Source organism: Andrena cerasifolii, chromosome 1 (genome assembly GCF_050908995.1).
Source record: "Andrena cerasifolii isolate SP2316 chromosome 1, iyAndCera1_principal, whole genome shotgun sequence".
Classification (NCBI taxonomy): domain Eukaryota; kingdom Metazoa; phylum Arthropoda; class Insecta; order Hymenoptera; family Andrenidae; genus Andrena; species Andrena cerasifolii.
This window is the reverse complement of record NC_135118.1, coordinates 26,646,862-26,662,011: the sequence shown is the minus strand read 5'-3', so window position 1 is coordinate 26,662,011 and position 15,150 is coordinate 26,646,862.

Sequence of the window (15,150 nt, the reverse complement as noted above, 5' to 3'; positions counted from 1 at the left end):
AACTGGATCCAGATGATCAATATTGGTCCTGCACAGTCTTGCATAGAATAGAGGGCTCTGGCGAAGAGCCCTCCCTGCGACATTATCTTTGACCTAGCATAGGATTTCCTCAAAATTCGAATTATTTTGGAAACTATTGCAGTTTCAAGAATTGACCTTAATTTATGATAAAAAATATTTCCACTGAAATGCTTGTAAAAAATCGAATAATTGAAATATTTAAAACATTCTACGCTAGACCAAAGATAATATATCCCTGATTATACACCTTTTTTGTATTTGCTTCTCAGATGATCCAGTCATTCCTGGAAGTGTGTGCCAATCGGGAGACCAATTCGTACAATTTTCCCTAAAAAAAAAAATTTCCAGCAAAATAAAGAGTGCTTTAAAACTATATAAAAAAATCCAAGCTCTATATTTGTATTTATACAAACAAAAAAATCCCTAACCTTGTCTTTTGTTGATGGCACCAGGGTGGGGTCCTCCCTTAATGTAGTCCAACAGCCACCCAAGGTTGGATGGGTTTTAGAAATTGGACGGTGAATTTCCTCGAGATTGGTTAGAGAAGACGTCTCTTTCGGCGCGTGATTCATGGTACCTAATTAATCGCGAACGCAACGCCACGGCTGCGAGAATAGTCGTGGATGTAGGAAGAACGCGGGAAATGATATAAGGGACGCAGTGACGCGTCACCTGTACTGATATACTACACGCCGGCGATATAGTAATACCGCGATAAGCGGCGTAATATTTTTCCACCGAGGAAGGCACCCCGTCTCTGGCCAGATAAATCGCCCTTCTGCGCGATTTGACTCGGATAAATTATTTCTTTCGGCAAAATCACCGCTGGCTGCCATCAGGATGCTATAATACACCGCGCGGAAAGAATTGCGGATTCCTGAGCGATCTCGCGAAATTAATCAAACGAGACGGACGAAGGAAACCTAATCGTTAAGCGAAGCGCTCGACTGAACCTTGGGAACATGCGCGACTGAAGGGCAGAGTCGTTGAAGGGGGCGATCTTTTAACAGAGATCAGCCTAGTTTCTCTCTTTCATTCTTACATAAGTGCGCGCAAATGGAAAGGCTGCGATGGGAGCCCCTCGACTTTTGCGACCGTCACCCAAGGGGGCAGAGGCAGGCAAAGTCGAGGAAAGCGAGCTGGAGAAGTTCGTTCGCGCGGCTCGTTAATATGTTAATCTTACGAGCAAAAATCTTATTTTATTGAGGAACTCGAGGGGGCGCGTTTTGTCGCTGAAAAATGTAAACGATTATTGCGAGGAGATAAAAACAAGGGACGAGGGCTGATGGCTTTCCAACCCTTGCGTCGGGCTGCGTCTTTTTCCGTTTGCATCCAGGGAACTTGAAGAAATCGCCCCTTTCTTAAAGTCCAGGAAACATTGTGAATACTTTCATTGCGCGCAATCGATTTTCAGAGAATTCTACTTTCTCGCGACCGTCGATTGGAAGCGAATACAGTGGAAGGAAAATTAATCTCTTAAATTTCGAAGGGTTTCTTTGGGAACTGGTGTTATGAACGAACCTGTACTTCTTAACAACGATGGAAGAAAGAATGATTCCACGACGGTCTCTCGCGTGGGCTTGTCGTCGTCATCGCTTCGCAATTCGGTCGGCGTGATTATCAACATCGAGTTCGCTTGAATCTCAAAGGAGAGCCTCAATCATTGGAAGAGCATCCTCGAGTATTTGCTTCCAGTGATCCGTTCCGAAAATACCTCGAACTCGTGTCGAATTGTTGAAGCGTCTGCGGACCGCCGTATTGCATCATATTTCGCATATATTTACAAGCTTCCACGATTATTTCTACTTCAAAAGTACAATCTTCCTTGAATACGCTGTCTTAATCTTCTTACCCCAAAAACTCCAATGATCCCTATATCGTTACTTCATTGGGTCAAAAATCGAATCTATTATTTAAACAAATCTTGTCTAACATTTCCTGGATACAACTATTTTTACTATTATTTGACTATTATTTGACTCTTATCTTCCTCCCATGTTTCACCCTCTACTGACCAATCCTTGCTACAATTATCTCGACCCACCCCCGCAGGAATAAATACAAAAGGAAACAAGTTTCGCCAAGACGGGGTTCGGTGGATTTTTAATCGTGGCCCTCGGGCCTGAAACGTAGCCCGCCCCCCCTCGTTCGTTGCGACACGAAGAGGAAGGCCGCTTAGAAGATGCTTGAAACGCGCGCGCACAGAATCGACGGGAATAAAGTCCGCGGGGGATAGAGGCGCGGGTGCCATTTGACTGCTGGCCAAGCCAGACGTCGACTTAGTTTCTTTTTGGACCGTAAGGCTTAGCCGTTGCGGTATTATTGCGCTATTAATGCTGCTCGTCGGTGGTCGTGGCGCGAAGCAAATCGCAACCCCCCGCCGTGTTGTTTATCAGGGGGTGGTTGCGCGCGGTTTCCTGCAAATCTGGATGACCCGACGCGCACGCGTCGCTGGAGCAACTTCCTTGGTGGGCTGCCAGCGGTGTGTTCTTCGAGATGGGGAGAGACTCGAATTCACTGCATAAGGTGAATGTCCTAATTTCCGCTCATGTCCCCATTTCTGCTCATTTCGTATTTTTCTTATTGTTATAAGCGTTACGTTTGTACTGTAGTCGCAACAAAATAATTTTAATTATTTAAACATTTACGTGAATGTTGCACGAGCTTGGGGATAATCGAAGTGCAGCATAAGCAACGGAAAACTTTTAAAATGAGAGACTCATGATTTTTCGACCGTGTTTTAGCTGTGGTAAGGAACAGTTTTGCAGAGTTTTTGCAGTAAAAGTTCTTATTTAATAACAAAAACAGATAGGGTAGACGTCCCAATTACTGTAAATGTCTCTATTACTGCCACTTTATTTATTTCACTTAAAAAAAATGTAAGGCATATAGAATGTAGTATAATAGTAAGAAGAACAGTCCCAATTTTATGATAAATTCGTTTTTACACTATTCTTTATACGTTGCGTGTTTATTAAGTAAAATAAATGAAGTAGCAGTAATAGGGACGCTGGCAGTAATTGGGACATTTACCCTACCGTATTGTGCTCTTGATTTTAGGTTTTGTACTGATTTTGATTATTTTAAGTAGAAAACAGGTGATTAGGTTTAGGGTCAAGTGAATCACCGTCGTGTCCGCATTTCTACTCACCTTGCGTTTTGAATTTTGGATTTTGACCTTTTTTTTGCAGGGCGAGTAATTGTTGGTTTTTCAGGAGAGTAGTAATGAAGGGTTTAAGGGAGAATTGTGGCTGATGGAAAGGTATATGTGGGTGGTGGTAGAAAAAAAGGAATAAAAGATGGAAGGGGTTTCCTAGTTGGGACTGTTGGCTAATAGTGGTAGCATAATTCTGAAAGGGAAGCTAGGTGACGTTGGAGATAGGGTAAACTCGGGTAAGTCCGTGATAGTTTAAAATTTGTCTATTTACTAGCCAATATTTGCATATTCTGAAAGTGAGACTAGGGTGTAATGATAGGTCAGACATCAGAGAAACAAATAATAGGTTAACAGAAATTTACTAAGTATATTTAATTGAAAATATACAAAATTAATTTGTCATGACTGGTTACTTCGTGATAGTACTCTGGTTATTCCGTAATAGTTCTCGCTACCCCGTGATATGGCCATCAGCTACTTTTTTTATATTATTTTACATTATTTTATATTATTTTATATTATTTTATATTACTTTATATTATTTTATATTACTTTATATTACTTTATATTACTTTATATTACTTTATATTACTTTATATTACTTTATATTACTTTATATTACTTTATATTACTTTATATTACTTTATATTACTTTATATTACTTTATATTACTTTATATTACTTTATATTACTTTATATTACTTTATATGATTTTATATTATTTCATATTATTTTATATTATTGTTATTTTGTGCATAATCAATCGTTTCATGATCGTTAGATGTCTAAGACGTAAGGAAACATTGTTTCTGGTATTGACCATAAAAATTTCTCAAACAGCGCAATCAGAAACGCAGTCTCAGGCACACGAAAAATAAAAATTTCGTCACTTTTCATAAGCAAAAATAACACTGATGCCTTATGGTATGATAATTTCAAGAGTAAGACTTGTTAAATTCTCATTTTACCATCACTTACCTCCAGTTTGAACTTTCCATTTATCTTCTAAAGCACATATAATACATAAACAATCGATCGTCCACAACTAGCACGAAAAACTTCACGAATAATGCTCTGCTGGAACAAAACGCTCCTCACTCTATCACACTAACATCAATTGACTAATTATTTTACCACACCATAAATTAGAAGATCAACGCTGTCTGTTAGTTTTTATTCCATCTAAATTGAGTCAGACAATTTAGAGTTACAGATAAATGAGAAAGTACCACGGAGTAACCTGTACCACGAACTTACCCAAGTTTACCCTACCTTGGATTTGTGGGAGAGAAGGTTTGGGGAGGGGTTATGATCCTGAGAGGCAAGTATTGGGAATATATTAAATTGGGAAGGAAGATAGTGCTTTTACCACTTCTGGATTGGGTTTTAGAAATTAGAAGAATGGAGTGGGAAAATATTCCTTCTCAACGATGGTATTAGGAGGGTGATATCGAAGGTACATATTAGAAAAGAAGATATATTAGTATTTTTACTGGTGTTTGGATAGGATTTTCCAAACATAAGCTACAAGTCCAATATAAACAAAATTATACTGCGGATCAAGGTGAACCACATCCACCAGGTGGTCTATTTAAGCGAGATATTTGTAACAAATGAATTATTGTTTACAACAGAGTCACACACGATGGTGTTTAACTAAAATTCTGATTTTTCGCGACTCATCGGGCCATCGAAGCTGTGAAGAGGCGATGGAGAGGGATGAGAGCTACCCCATTTAACGAGCGGCAACCGGAAGCGATCCTTGTTTGTATGGCGAGCAGAATTGGCTAACGACGAGTTCGAGGGGCAATGAAACGGACATCGAGCCCATCATGGTCCAAAAATTCGTGACGCCGCTAAAAATACCCCTGCACAGAGGCCACCGTGCCGCAAATCTGCTACGAGCTACGCGGGTCGTCGTGCTGTAGGCGTCGAAGGAAGTCGTTGCAATCTTCCCCGACGATTTCCCAATACCTCCGATTTAAAATAGATCAGGAGCATAACGGAATTACCACCGTTCATAGAAAGTGCAGACAACGCACAAATCGTTCAACGAACGCCAGTTCCATGGAAAATTTGTGGGGCCTATTAGACGGGGAACTGGCGAAAGGAATAATTTACAAGCGCAATGATTTATAAAGAGAATAGGAATTTAACCGCAGAAATTACCGAGATCTTGTAGAATCGTTGCCAGCGAAGTTAAAATTCATAGACGGTGCCAATGAAAACTTTTTGCGCTTGCCAAAAAGATCATTCTGCTCGGGGGATATTTTGCTACCCGCCCCTAAAGACTTTTCGCGACAGAATTTTCGTATTTACATCGCGCAGATTTTGCTACTTTTATACTTTCTACAGTAAGTACCTATTTTCTAGACGATCTGTTCCTTCCTAATGGATTATAAGTTATAAGCAGTGGAAGAGAAATGGGCGTCCGCAGGGGGGTGCAAAAGGGGCAGTTGCACCCCTGGCTTTTGAGAAAAAATCGCTTATTTTTCAAAACTGATCTTTATTAATTTAAATCTTTATTAAAAAAGGGAATATTTTAAAATTTCGATTTTAATTTTGTAATTAAATTGGCTGTAGAAAATGGGTTAAAAATAGGAAGAGGGGTATATTCTTCTTTACCATCACCCAAAGTTGTCCTTCCCTGGAAAAAAGAGTCTCCGGACGCCCTGGGAAGAGCGCATAATCCAGTTTTATCAGGATTCCGCGAGCGATTATTTACCCTGCCACGACAAAAGAAACAGCCGACAGTTGGCAACGATAGTTGACGAGCGGCCGCTGGCAACAAACGACGCTCGTAACAATATGTACATCTGCTATCTCTGCCACGTTAGAACGTCACTTTTAAAGAGGCCGTCCAAGAAATCACCCTCTCGTGCCAGGTAAAACCCGACCTCTCGTATCTCCTTTAAACAATCGACTGGGCCGGAACAAACCGGGGTCTTTACCTTCGAAATAGGTCGTTGCCATTATTTCCATACAAACAAAAGCAGCGGGATCTAACAATAAGGCGGAAACAACCGAGAGCACTTTAGGGAAATCTCGCAGTACTGGGCAAATCCAATCGCGGAGACAGTTTTCTCGAAACGGCCGGCACAATTATGGCGTTCCCGTAGTTGTTAATAAAATATATTGCATGGAAATAAGGCAGCCCGTGTTCTGCGTAACGAGAGAGAATAACATAATGGACTACCGCGCTGCGAAAGGGGATAAGTAAACAAGTAAAAGGAGATTTCCCGTATTTGTCGCGCGAACCGCCCCCTCGAGTATTGTACTTTAAATCGCGGAGGAATAATTTTACAGGGAACCAGCTCGTGACGCCTTACATCTCAATCGAGTGTTATACAGAGGAGGAAGCAGGACAATGGGAACACTTCAGCTTATTTAATAAACTATAATAAGAAATACAAGTGCAATAAATAGAGGACAAGCGGTTTATTGTTCCCTCTTGGGCCACAAGGACTTGCAGTTTATATTCCTTTATCCAATACCCCCCGTTTGCCGATTGTCATTGCCTTACAATAATCGTATTTCCCTTTTCCCGCCCTCTCGTCCCTTACCTTCCTCAAGCTTCGCCCTTTTACTCCCCTTTTGAATAACAACCGTGAATTTTAAAGTGGATGGTAAAACAGGGATATTCAATCTTCATCCCCCAACTTACCCCTTTCGCTCTCCTACATCTCTTCTCCCTTTATCTTTGTTTTCCCTCGAATAGAAACCGTACACCTTCCAACGCGCTCCTTGCCGCGGTGCTATAAAAAAGTAGGACTATAAAAAATGACGAGAATAGTAAATTGGAATATTCAATACTAAAAAGAATAGCACCTTTGTTATATTCCTCTCAACTTCGGTGTTTTTGTGTTCCATTTGGATCTCGACACTGAATCGAGAAATACCCGTCCGGGGTTAACGATCATCCCTGGCCACGGTGCAAAGCGGAACAAGAAAACCGTCTGCTCCACGCTGTAAGTCGACGGATCCGGAGACCCCGAGCGTCCCGGGGAGCGGTTGTAACCGGAAATCGGCGCGTTCCCGGCGACGCAATTGCCATTTCGCGCGGATTAAGGGGGTTAACGAGCCGACCGATAATCCGCGATCCTGATGGTCGATGATTAATCACGATTACAAGCTAATTTCCCGCGTTGCAACCCGATTCCGGCCTTTTCTCGGATCGCGTGCGTGCCCGGCGCACGTGAGCCCAGGCTTTTGCATTCGTGACCACGTGCTGGCTGCACGTGCGTCCGCCACGGATCACGTGCGATCCAGCACGATCGTTAGTTGCCCCATTAAACCCGATAATCCCCGGGAACACGATACACGCTACGCCGATCACTTTTCCAAATTCATGCAAGCTGCTAATGGAAATTAGTCCACTTCGTACTTGGGGCTGACCTTCGGCCACTCCCTTCGCGTTCTTCCAGGTGTAATGGACACGAGGATAAATGAACTTCAGGTTGTAAGAATAATATATACGTAAGAAAAATACCATTGAATTTAGGAAATATTGCAGGCGTGATGAGATATTAATGAAATAAGTTTCAGGTCAGGTTGGAATAGCCCGGCGAGGAGTAAATGATAGCGGTAGCGACAGTCGCCATGTACAGGGTGTCGAACATGTACTTGGCGTCGAGACACTACCGCGTCTCTAGATAAAGGTATTTATTTAACTTAATTAAGTGTATTGGAGTTTCAACTGTTTTGGACTGGACTTCGGGGCTGAGAATGGTGGCTTTTGGAATAGTAATGCTCTTGGATAAGGGGATGCGATTGGGTTTTAAAGGTTTCGGGATGTAAGAGAAGAGATGACTGGTAGTGTTCCTGATTTCTCTATATTTTTTGTTTCTCGAGAAATCGGAAATTAGATCATATTTCTTGAGAATTCTCGAGAATTACTTCTGAACATATAGGTTTGTTCTGATAAAATAAGTAATATCTAATGGCTATTAAAACTAATATAGATATTACTTCTGAACATACAGGTTTGTTCTGATAAAATAAGTAATATCTAATGCCTATTAGAACTAATATATATATATTACTTCTGAACATATAGGTTTGTTCTGATAAAATAAGTAATATCTAATGGCTATTAAAACTAATATAGATATTACTTCTGAACATACAGGTTTGTTCTGATAAAATAAGTAATATCTAATGGCTATTAAAACTAAAATAGATATTACTTCTGAACATATAGGTTTGTTCTGATAAAATAAGTAATATCTAATGGCTATTAAAACTAATATAGATATTACTTCTGAACATACAGGTTTGTTCTGATAAAATAAGTAATATCTAATGGCTATTAAAACTAATATAGATATTACTTCTGAACATACAGGTTTGTTCTGATAAAATAAGTAATATCTAATGCCTATTAAAACTAATATAGATATTACTTCTGAACATACAGGTTTGTTCTGATAAAATAAGTAATATCTATATTAGTTTTAATAGCCATTTTATATTAGGTCGACCGCGTCTCCGGGATTTACCCTACGTGTTGGGAGCATAAAATGCGGACTCGGCCCGTCCGGCCCGTCGTCTCAACGAGCGCGGTCACCGAGCTCGGGCCCAGCGGACAACGAGGAGCCGCTGAGTTTCCACCGATGGGTAGCAGGGATGACGCAGTATTTACATTTACGCAGCATTTAGGTAGTTGGTCTGATTCATGTTTGCAGAGATAAAACGATAAATAAAGGGCCAGTACATTGCATAGGCTCTATAAGCTTACCGTAATTTATAAAGTACAGTGAATGATTTAAAGTGCTACTTTAAAGCTTGTAGATTTTTTAATAGAGTATTGACGATGAAAATGGGGGTTGAGTTTGATTTTAGTTGGAATTAAATTGGGCCTATTGCCATTTTTAATTCTTATGGTGCGAGAGTGCTTAATGTTTCTTTGGGGGGTTTGTTAACTTTGTAGTAGAATTCTATTAGACATGGGAGAATAAATAGCTGGCGGCGTTCGTATTATTTATACCTGAACGTCGAGCAGCACTGCGATTGGCCGCGTCGTTCGTATCGAAAAACGGCAATGTTCGATCAACAGTACGTATAGCACGAGGTGTCCCTTGACCTCAGATTAAATCAACGGTAGCCGGCCGAACTGACCTCCGGGTCACATGTACGATAGGAGGCAACACGTGTAACGAATTTTTTCTGCTTCTATTTCTTCCTCTTCTTTCGTTTTGTTATCATTTGGCAGAGTGTCGCGGGGGTCGTTGTAATGTAGCGTGCTACCATAAAGGCGCCACTTTGCGTCGCTGTGTCACTTGAACATCGCGTTCAAACTGCAATCCTCTAAACTGCACTTACGTACATTCGCATGCAATGAATTGCTGAATTACGAAAAATTGTACGGTGTATAAAGTATTAAGAATATTATTTAGAATGCTGTTGAGAATATCTTTATTAAACAGTTTGAAGATAACGTTAGCCTGCAGCGAGTTCCTACAGATCTAATATAAGAAATGACATACATAATTCCACTTATGCCGCGTTATTGACATTTCACTTCAACCACTATTCGCTATCGATGCATGCATTGAGCGTGCCCTACTACCTTCAATTCACGCCTGAATAATTTCAAATAAAATAATAAACCGTTCCCCTCTTTATTCGATATATTCACCAATTATTGGACGGATGAGATTCATAGCGGTGTAAGTCACTCGCAGGGTGTTTCACGTAAAATAATATTCTGCGTTTACTGTTATGAAAAACTCTATGTATATGTTACAGTTGTGGGAACACATCTAATGGCTCGAAACGTTACCATAATATATATACTGCAAAATTAAAAAAAAAAATAATTTCTAATCTTTCCTTTAAAAATTAAAAAAAAATTAATTTTTAATCTTTCTTTTAAAAATTAAAGAAAATTAATTTCTAATCTGTCTTTTAAAAATTAAAAAAATCTAATCTTTCTTTCAAAAATTAAAAGAAAATTAATTTCTAATCTTTCTTTTAAAAATTAAAAAAATTAATTTCTAATCTTTCTTTTAAAAATTAAAAAAAAATTCTAATCCTTCTTTTAAAAATTAGAGAAAATTAATTTCTAATCTTTCTTTTAAAAAATAAAAAAAATAATTTCTAATCTTTCTTTTAAAAATTAAAGAAAATTAATTTCTAATCTTTCGTTTAAAAATTAAAAAAATAATTTCTAATCTTTCTTTTAAAAATTAAAAAAAAATTTAATTTCTAATTTTTCTTTTAATATTTAATTTGTTAGCACAAGGTTATATTAATTTATACTGTTCATGCGTTGTGCTGATAAGAGCGACGACACTTGCAATTAGTCGCTCTTGTTAGTTAAGTGTTACGAGCCGAGGCTGAGGGCAATAAGATTGGCGGCTGTGAAGCCGAGAATTTGAGTTTGTTTGTTGGAGTTTGTTAGTAACGGGCGAATCCGTGCCTGGCTAACACCGGGAGCCACTACAAAGGTGCAGCTATGAACATTAAAATAGCAGTAATTTAGGGTAAATAATTAAAATCGTCTTTCTCAATAATACAGTAACAAAACGTTCATCATGAGCACATATATTGATTACTCAAGGGTTAAATAAAATTATCATAACAATAAGTAGATTTAAATCTGGCAACACTAACGGTTAATCCAAATTATCAGTTCAGTGATTCCCCTTAACATTAAAATATCAGTGTGATTCTTATTCCTCGTTTACTCTGCGGAAACAAAGATGTTTGCGACAAAGATTCTCAGCCCTCCAATTAACTACCCCCGTCGTATTTTAAAACGCAAGGGAAATTCTTCCACCGCAGCGTTGAAAGCAAAACAAACTTATATAATAACATAGGTAACGCGTAATCGAGAAGTATTTGCAAGTGAAGCAGGAACAAAAATTTTCTTCGAGTAGAGAAAGCGTTGCAAGGCAGTTCATCGCGCAAAATAGCGCAGCGGCGATGGTACGTAAATAAATAAAAGCATGCTTACCGTTACCGAATCCACATATTTACCACCAAAAACAGCGACTCGTTTATGCAAAAAGCACAATCGATCGCCCCCCTAACATGAACACACGCCAACCACGCGCGCTACCACTATTTTCGATGGAATCGGAGGGACGCGGGGCCAGCTAGATGCGGAATCTCCGCACCAGGAGAAGAATCTCGTGGTAGGGACCTGGAACCACTTGTTCTAATCTCTTTCGACCGGGATATCGCGAGTTCAACCGCGGTAGTAGTACGCTCGATGTCAGCGTGGACGTTGAACGTCTCGTCTCGTGCCTCCTCTTCACTCTGTCTTCCTCCCTGTCCGTAGCGCGTCTCTGCTCAAAGGGCCACCCTCGCCCTTCAATTCCGCACTTCAATCTACCGCTGAATGCCTCGAACTTCACGTGCCGTAGAACGATTATCCGCCTGTAACATCGTATTATCAACGAGCCAGCACCGAGTCCGCGAAGAAGTATTTCCTCGCCGCAGGTGATCGACTTATTTCGGGCTGTGAGTATGGACATCGGTCGTTCCGAGAACTCCAAAGGGCAACTGTGCACAGTGAATTAACTACCGTTGGGGAGCGCCGAGCGGAGATTGGATCTCGAAGGTTCCTTCTCCAAGTGTCATTAAGGTAAGAAGCTTTAGAGCTGTTAATTACGGGGGGTTCGATGGTTGATCCACGCTCGGTTACGTCGGCGGGAAACTTCTGTCCACGTCCTCCAATAACCCCTCGCGGCTTCGGCCTGTTTTTCTGCCCTCGCGTACACTCCGATCCACCATTAGAAGCGTGAAAGCACCGTCCACCGCTCTCCGCCGCGACATCCGCGCTACTCTCTCGATTAATCATGCACAGAACGCTCTCCGTCCTCGTCGCCAGCAATTTCTAGCGGGCCGCCGAAGATTGCTTACGAAATCCTCGGCTTCTCGCTAAATCAGCCACGCTTGGCCCCTGGCGCCGGGGAGATACTGCTAAGCTCGGCCTCGAATGGCTAAAAACCGGCGACGGGACGCAGGAATCGGCCCAGCCGGGACGGAGGAGCGGTTGCCTCCGAGCGCGAAGTCGCGGGGAAAGTCGCGTCGGAACGGTTCGCGGTGTTGGTAACCTTTCCACGCTGGTGGGACATTTTTCTGACCCCGAAGTGACGAGCTCCGCGCAGAGTGCCGCACACTGGCACCCGATTTAGAAAAAACAGAGCTGCTCGATAAGACTCGTGGAAAAGTTCATGTTCCTTAACCTCCTCTCGCGCATTTCTATTAAGCCGCCCCGGTCCCCCGCTTTCCATCGAGGAGGCGAGCCGCTGATCCAATTTAGTTTTCATTCAACGTGAAACCAAGAGCAATTTGAACATTCTTTTTCAACGCCGTCCGCTTTCGCGTTCAATCAAACCGCAATTTATTCCGTTTCGCCCTGACGTCGGGTCCCTTTAGTCGTTGCACGCTCCAGTCACGATACACATTCCCGGAAACAGGGCGGGGGGGGGGGGGATTAAATTTATATAAAGTAATTTCCAGCGCTACAGAAGCTTCTTTAAGGAAGTAGACACTTTGCGCAGAGTACTGCTGTGGTTATTGGTCTTCAATTGGGAATTCAATATTGGAAAATCACAGGAAGTCTCATGGTTATTGGGGACCATAATCCGGGGGGCATATGCAAGGGTTTTCTTAGTTAATACTTTTACTGAGTGAAGTATCACTCTATGTATCCATATTTATACAACTCTCTAGGCTGAATGCTTATGGTTCGAATATTAATGCCCCATGTGCGGAGGGAGCTTGTAGCCGCGTTTTTCCTCTTACTGTTGTCTTTCGTATTTTGGTGATCGAGGATGGGCCCAAGCCTGTTTTGTTAGACACTCCGTGCTTCCTGGTCGGTCTGCACGCTCCTCGAGCGCTGATTGTTTATACCCGGTATAAACGCTCGACACAATTGCATCGCGACGCAACGTATTTTTAATGGCCCGTGGGCATGCTTATAAATAGTACGTCGTGCCGATAACCCGTCCTCTCTTTCGCTTTCCTCGGGCTGCCGCCTTGTCCGCGCTCCGATCGCACTCCCGTGACCCTTGTGTACTACGGGGGATCGTTATTGTTACTACTGATCTCGTTGCAATTACTACAGAGCCACTTATTAACGACTACGCTCTGATGGCCTTCTGGTTACCATTGATGTCCATTTCTTCCATTCCTTCTCGTTTGCGTGCTGCTCCTGCGATCGTGGAGGCATCGAGTTGTCCCACTTTCAATATTTAAGCGTCCGTGCGGGTTTTCTTTACTACCTGCTGAATATTTTAATCAATATCGTTGTCCATTAACCAAGTCTTTGGATGACTAGCCTCCTTATGAGGAGGGCGAATACTTCAGGGATATAGCTGGAAAAATATACACTTCCAAATTGAAATTAGTGTAGGATAAATGAAAATAGACTCGATGCTTATAACTATCCAGGGGAAAATGAGAATCGATATTCCTGAGGGTACGAACCACCAGCGAATTTACCATTATCCAAAAACCACACCAAACCTATCCCTGGAACCTTGACTCATCGACGATACCCTCAGGGACCCCACTTCACCCCCTGCTGCTTTTACAACACCACTATACCTCTCCAACTCATTACACCGCAACCAACTTGCCATACCTCGAACCAGAGGAAGCCTCATCTCTGCATTGAACACCCACCGAGACTTCGAAAATTTTCAAGACTCGGGTACATGCTATACAATGTATATAAACATCTTTATTGTTCCACACGGGTTATCTTCAATCTCCCCTGCACTAAGTATTCATATACCTATGTACATATACATGTTAATGGTATCCTTACTTCGACTCTCCGCTATACTTCTTATTCTACACTTTTGACCTCTTGTTTCCTATTACGTTCATTCTGTCTACTAACCTAACTTACACCTAACTCTTCCTACCCTCCCATTCCTATTCTAATCTGCTTATTATCCTCACTCTTCCCTCCTCCCTTCTCCGTCCCAGCTCTTCCCGCTTCCCTCCGCTCCACCGTCGCCCAAAATTTCGCTTATTCTCTCTCCCATTCCTCTTCCGTCCCCCGCAACTCCTCGCGGGTATACTATTCCCACTGATTCGGAAGCGAAGCGTCGATCCCGTGGAAAGTTCGCAAGCGTACGGATCCTCTGAGTAGTGACTCTCTAGGCAGTGATCGGAACAACGTGTATCGTCGCTGATTGGTGGCCGCGATTTGGGGCAAAAGTGGAAGTAGACAGAGAAAGAAACTGTAACACAGAAGGAGACAGAAATACTGCTAGAAAGAGGCAGAAATATCGATAGAAAGAGAAATACTGATAGAAAGAGACAGATAAACGTTTAGGTTACGTGTATTTTCGGTTTTGTCCCAAATGACTGCAGTTATGCCGATCACTCCCGGGAGGATCACTATCTCTGGGAAGAGAAGGGCGACACCTATCGAGCGATCCATCAAAGCGCGTCAACAGAGCCGTTCACCTCAGCGTGCCTCTCGCCCGAGAAACCGCGTTCGGGACGATATTACGGCGCTGAATAGTCCTTAGGAGGCAGTATTCTCTCCTGAAGCCGAGCCCGCTGGAATTCCGTAGGGCGCGGGGCGTGCTGCGGAGAGGCGCAGGGCGTGCTGCGGAGAGGCGCAGGGCGTTCGCGTGGAATCGTCGCCGTTTAATCGTCCCAAGGTTCTGTCGTCGGTATGTCAAGCCGTTGTACCGCGATGGGGCACGGCGCACGCGAGCAGATTTCACGCCGTGGGGAGCACGTCTCGCCAGGCCCCTGACAGATTGCCGCACGTCACCTTACATCATTGCCCGCCGTGTTACCGTAATAATGGCATTATTAACGACGACTATATCGGCCACGCTGGGCCGTGCCCTCCAGGAGCCGCCTAGGACGATCGATTATCGTAATTACGTTAATAATACGGCCACCGCCTTATTGGCAGCTCCGACGACAGTGGCCTGGTGACACGCGCACGTGACCGAACGCACACGCGTCAAATCGCCACGATTCCGATTGGC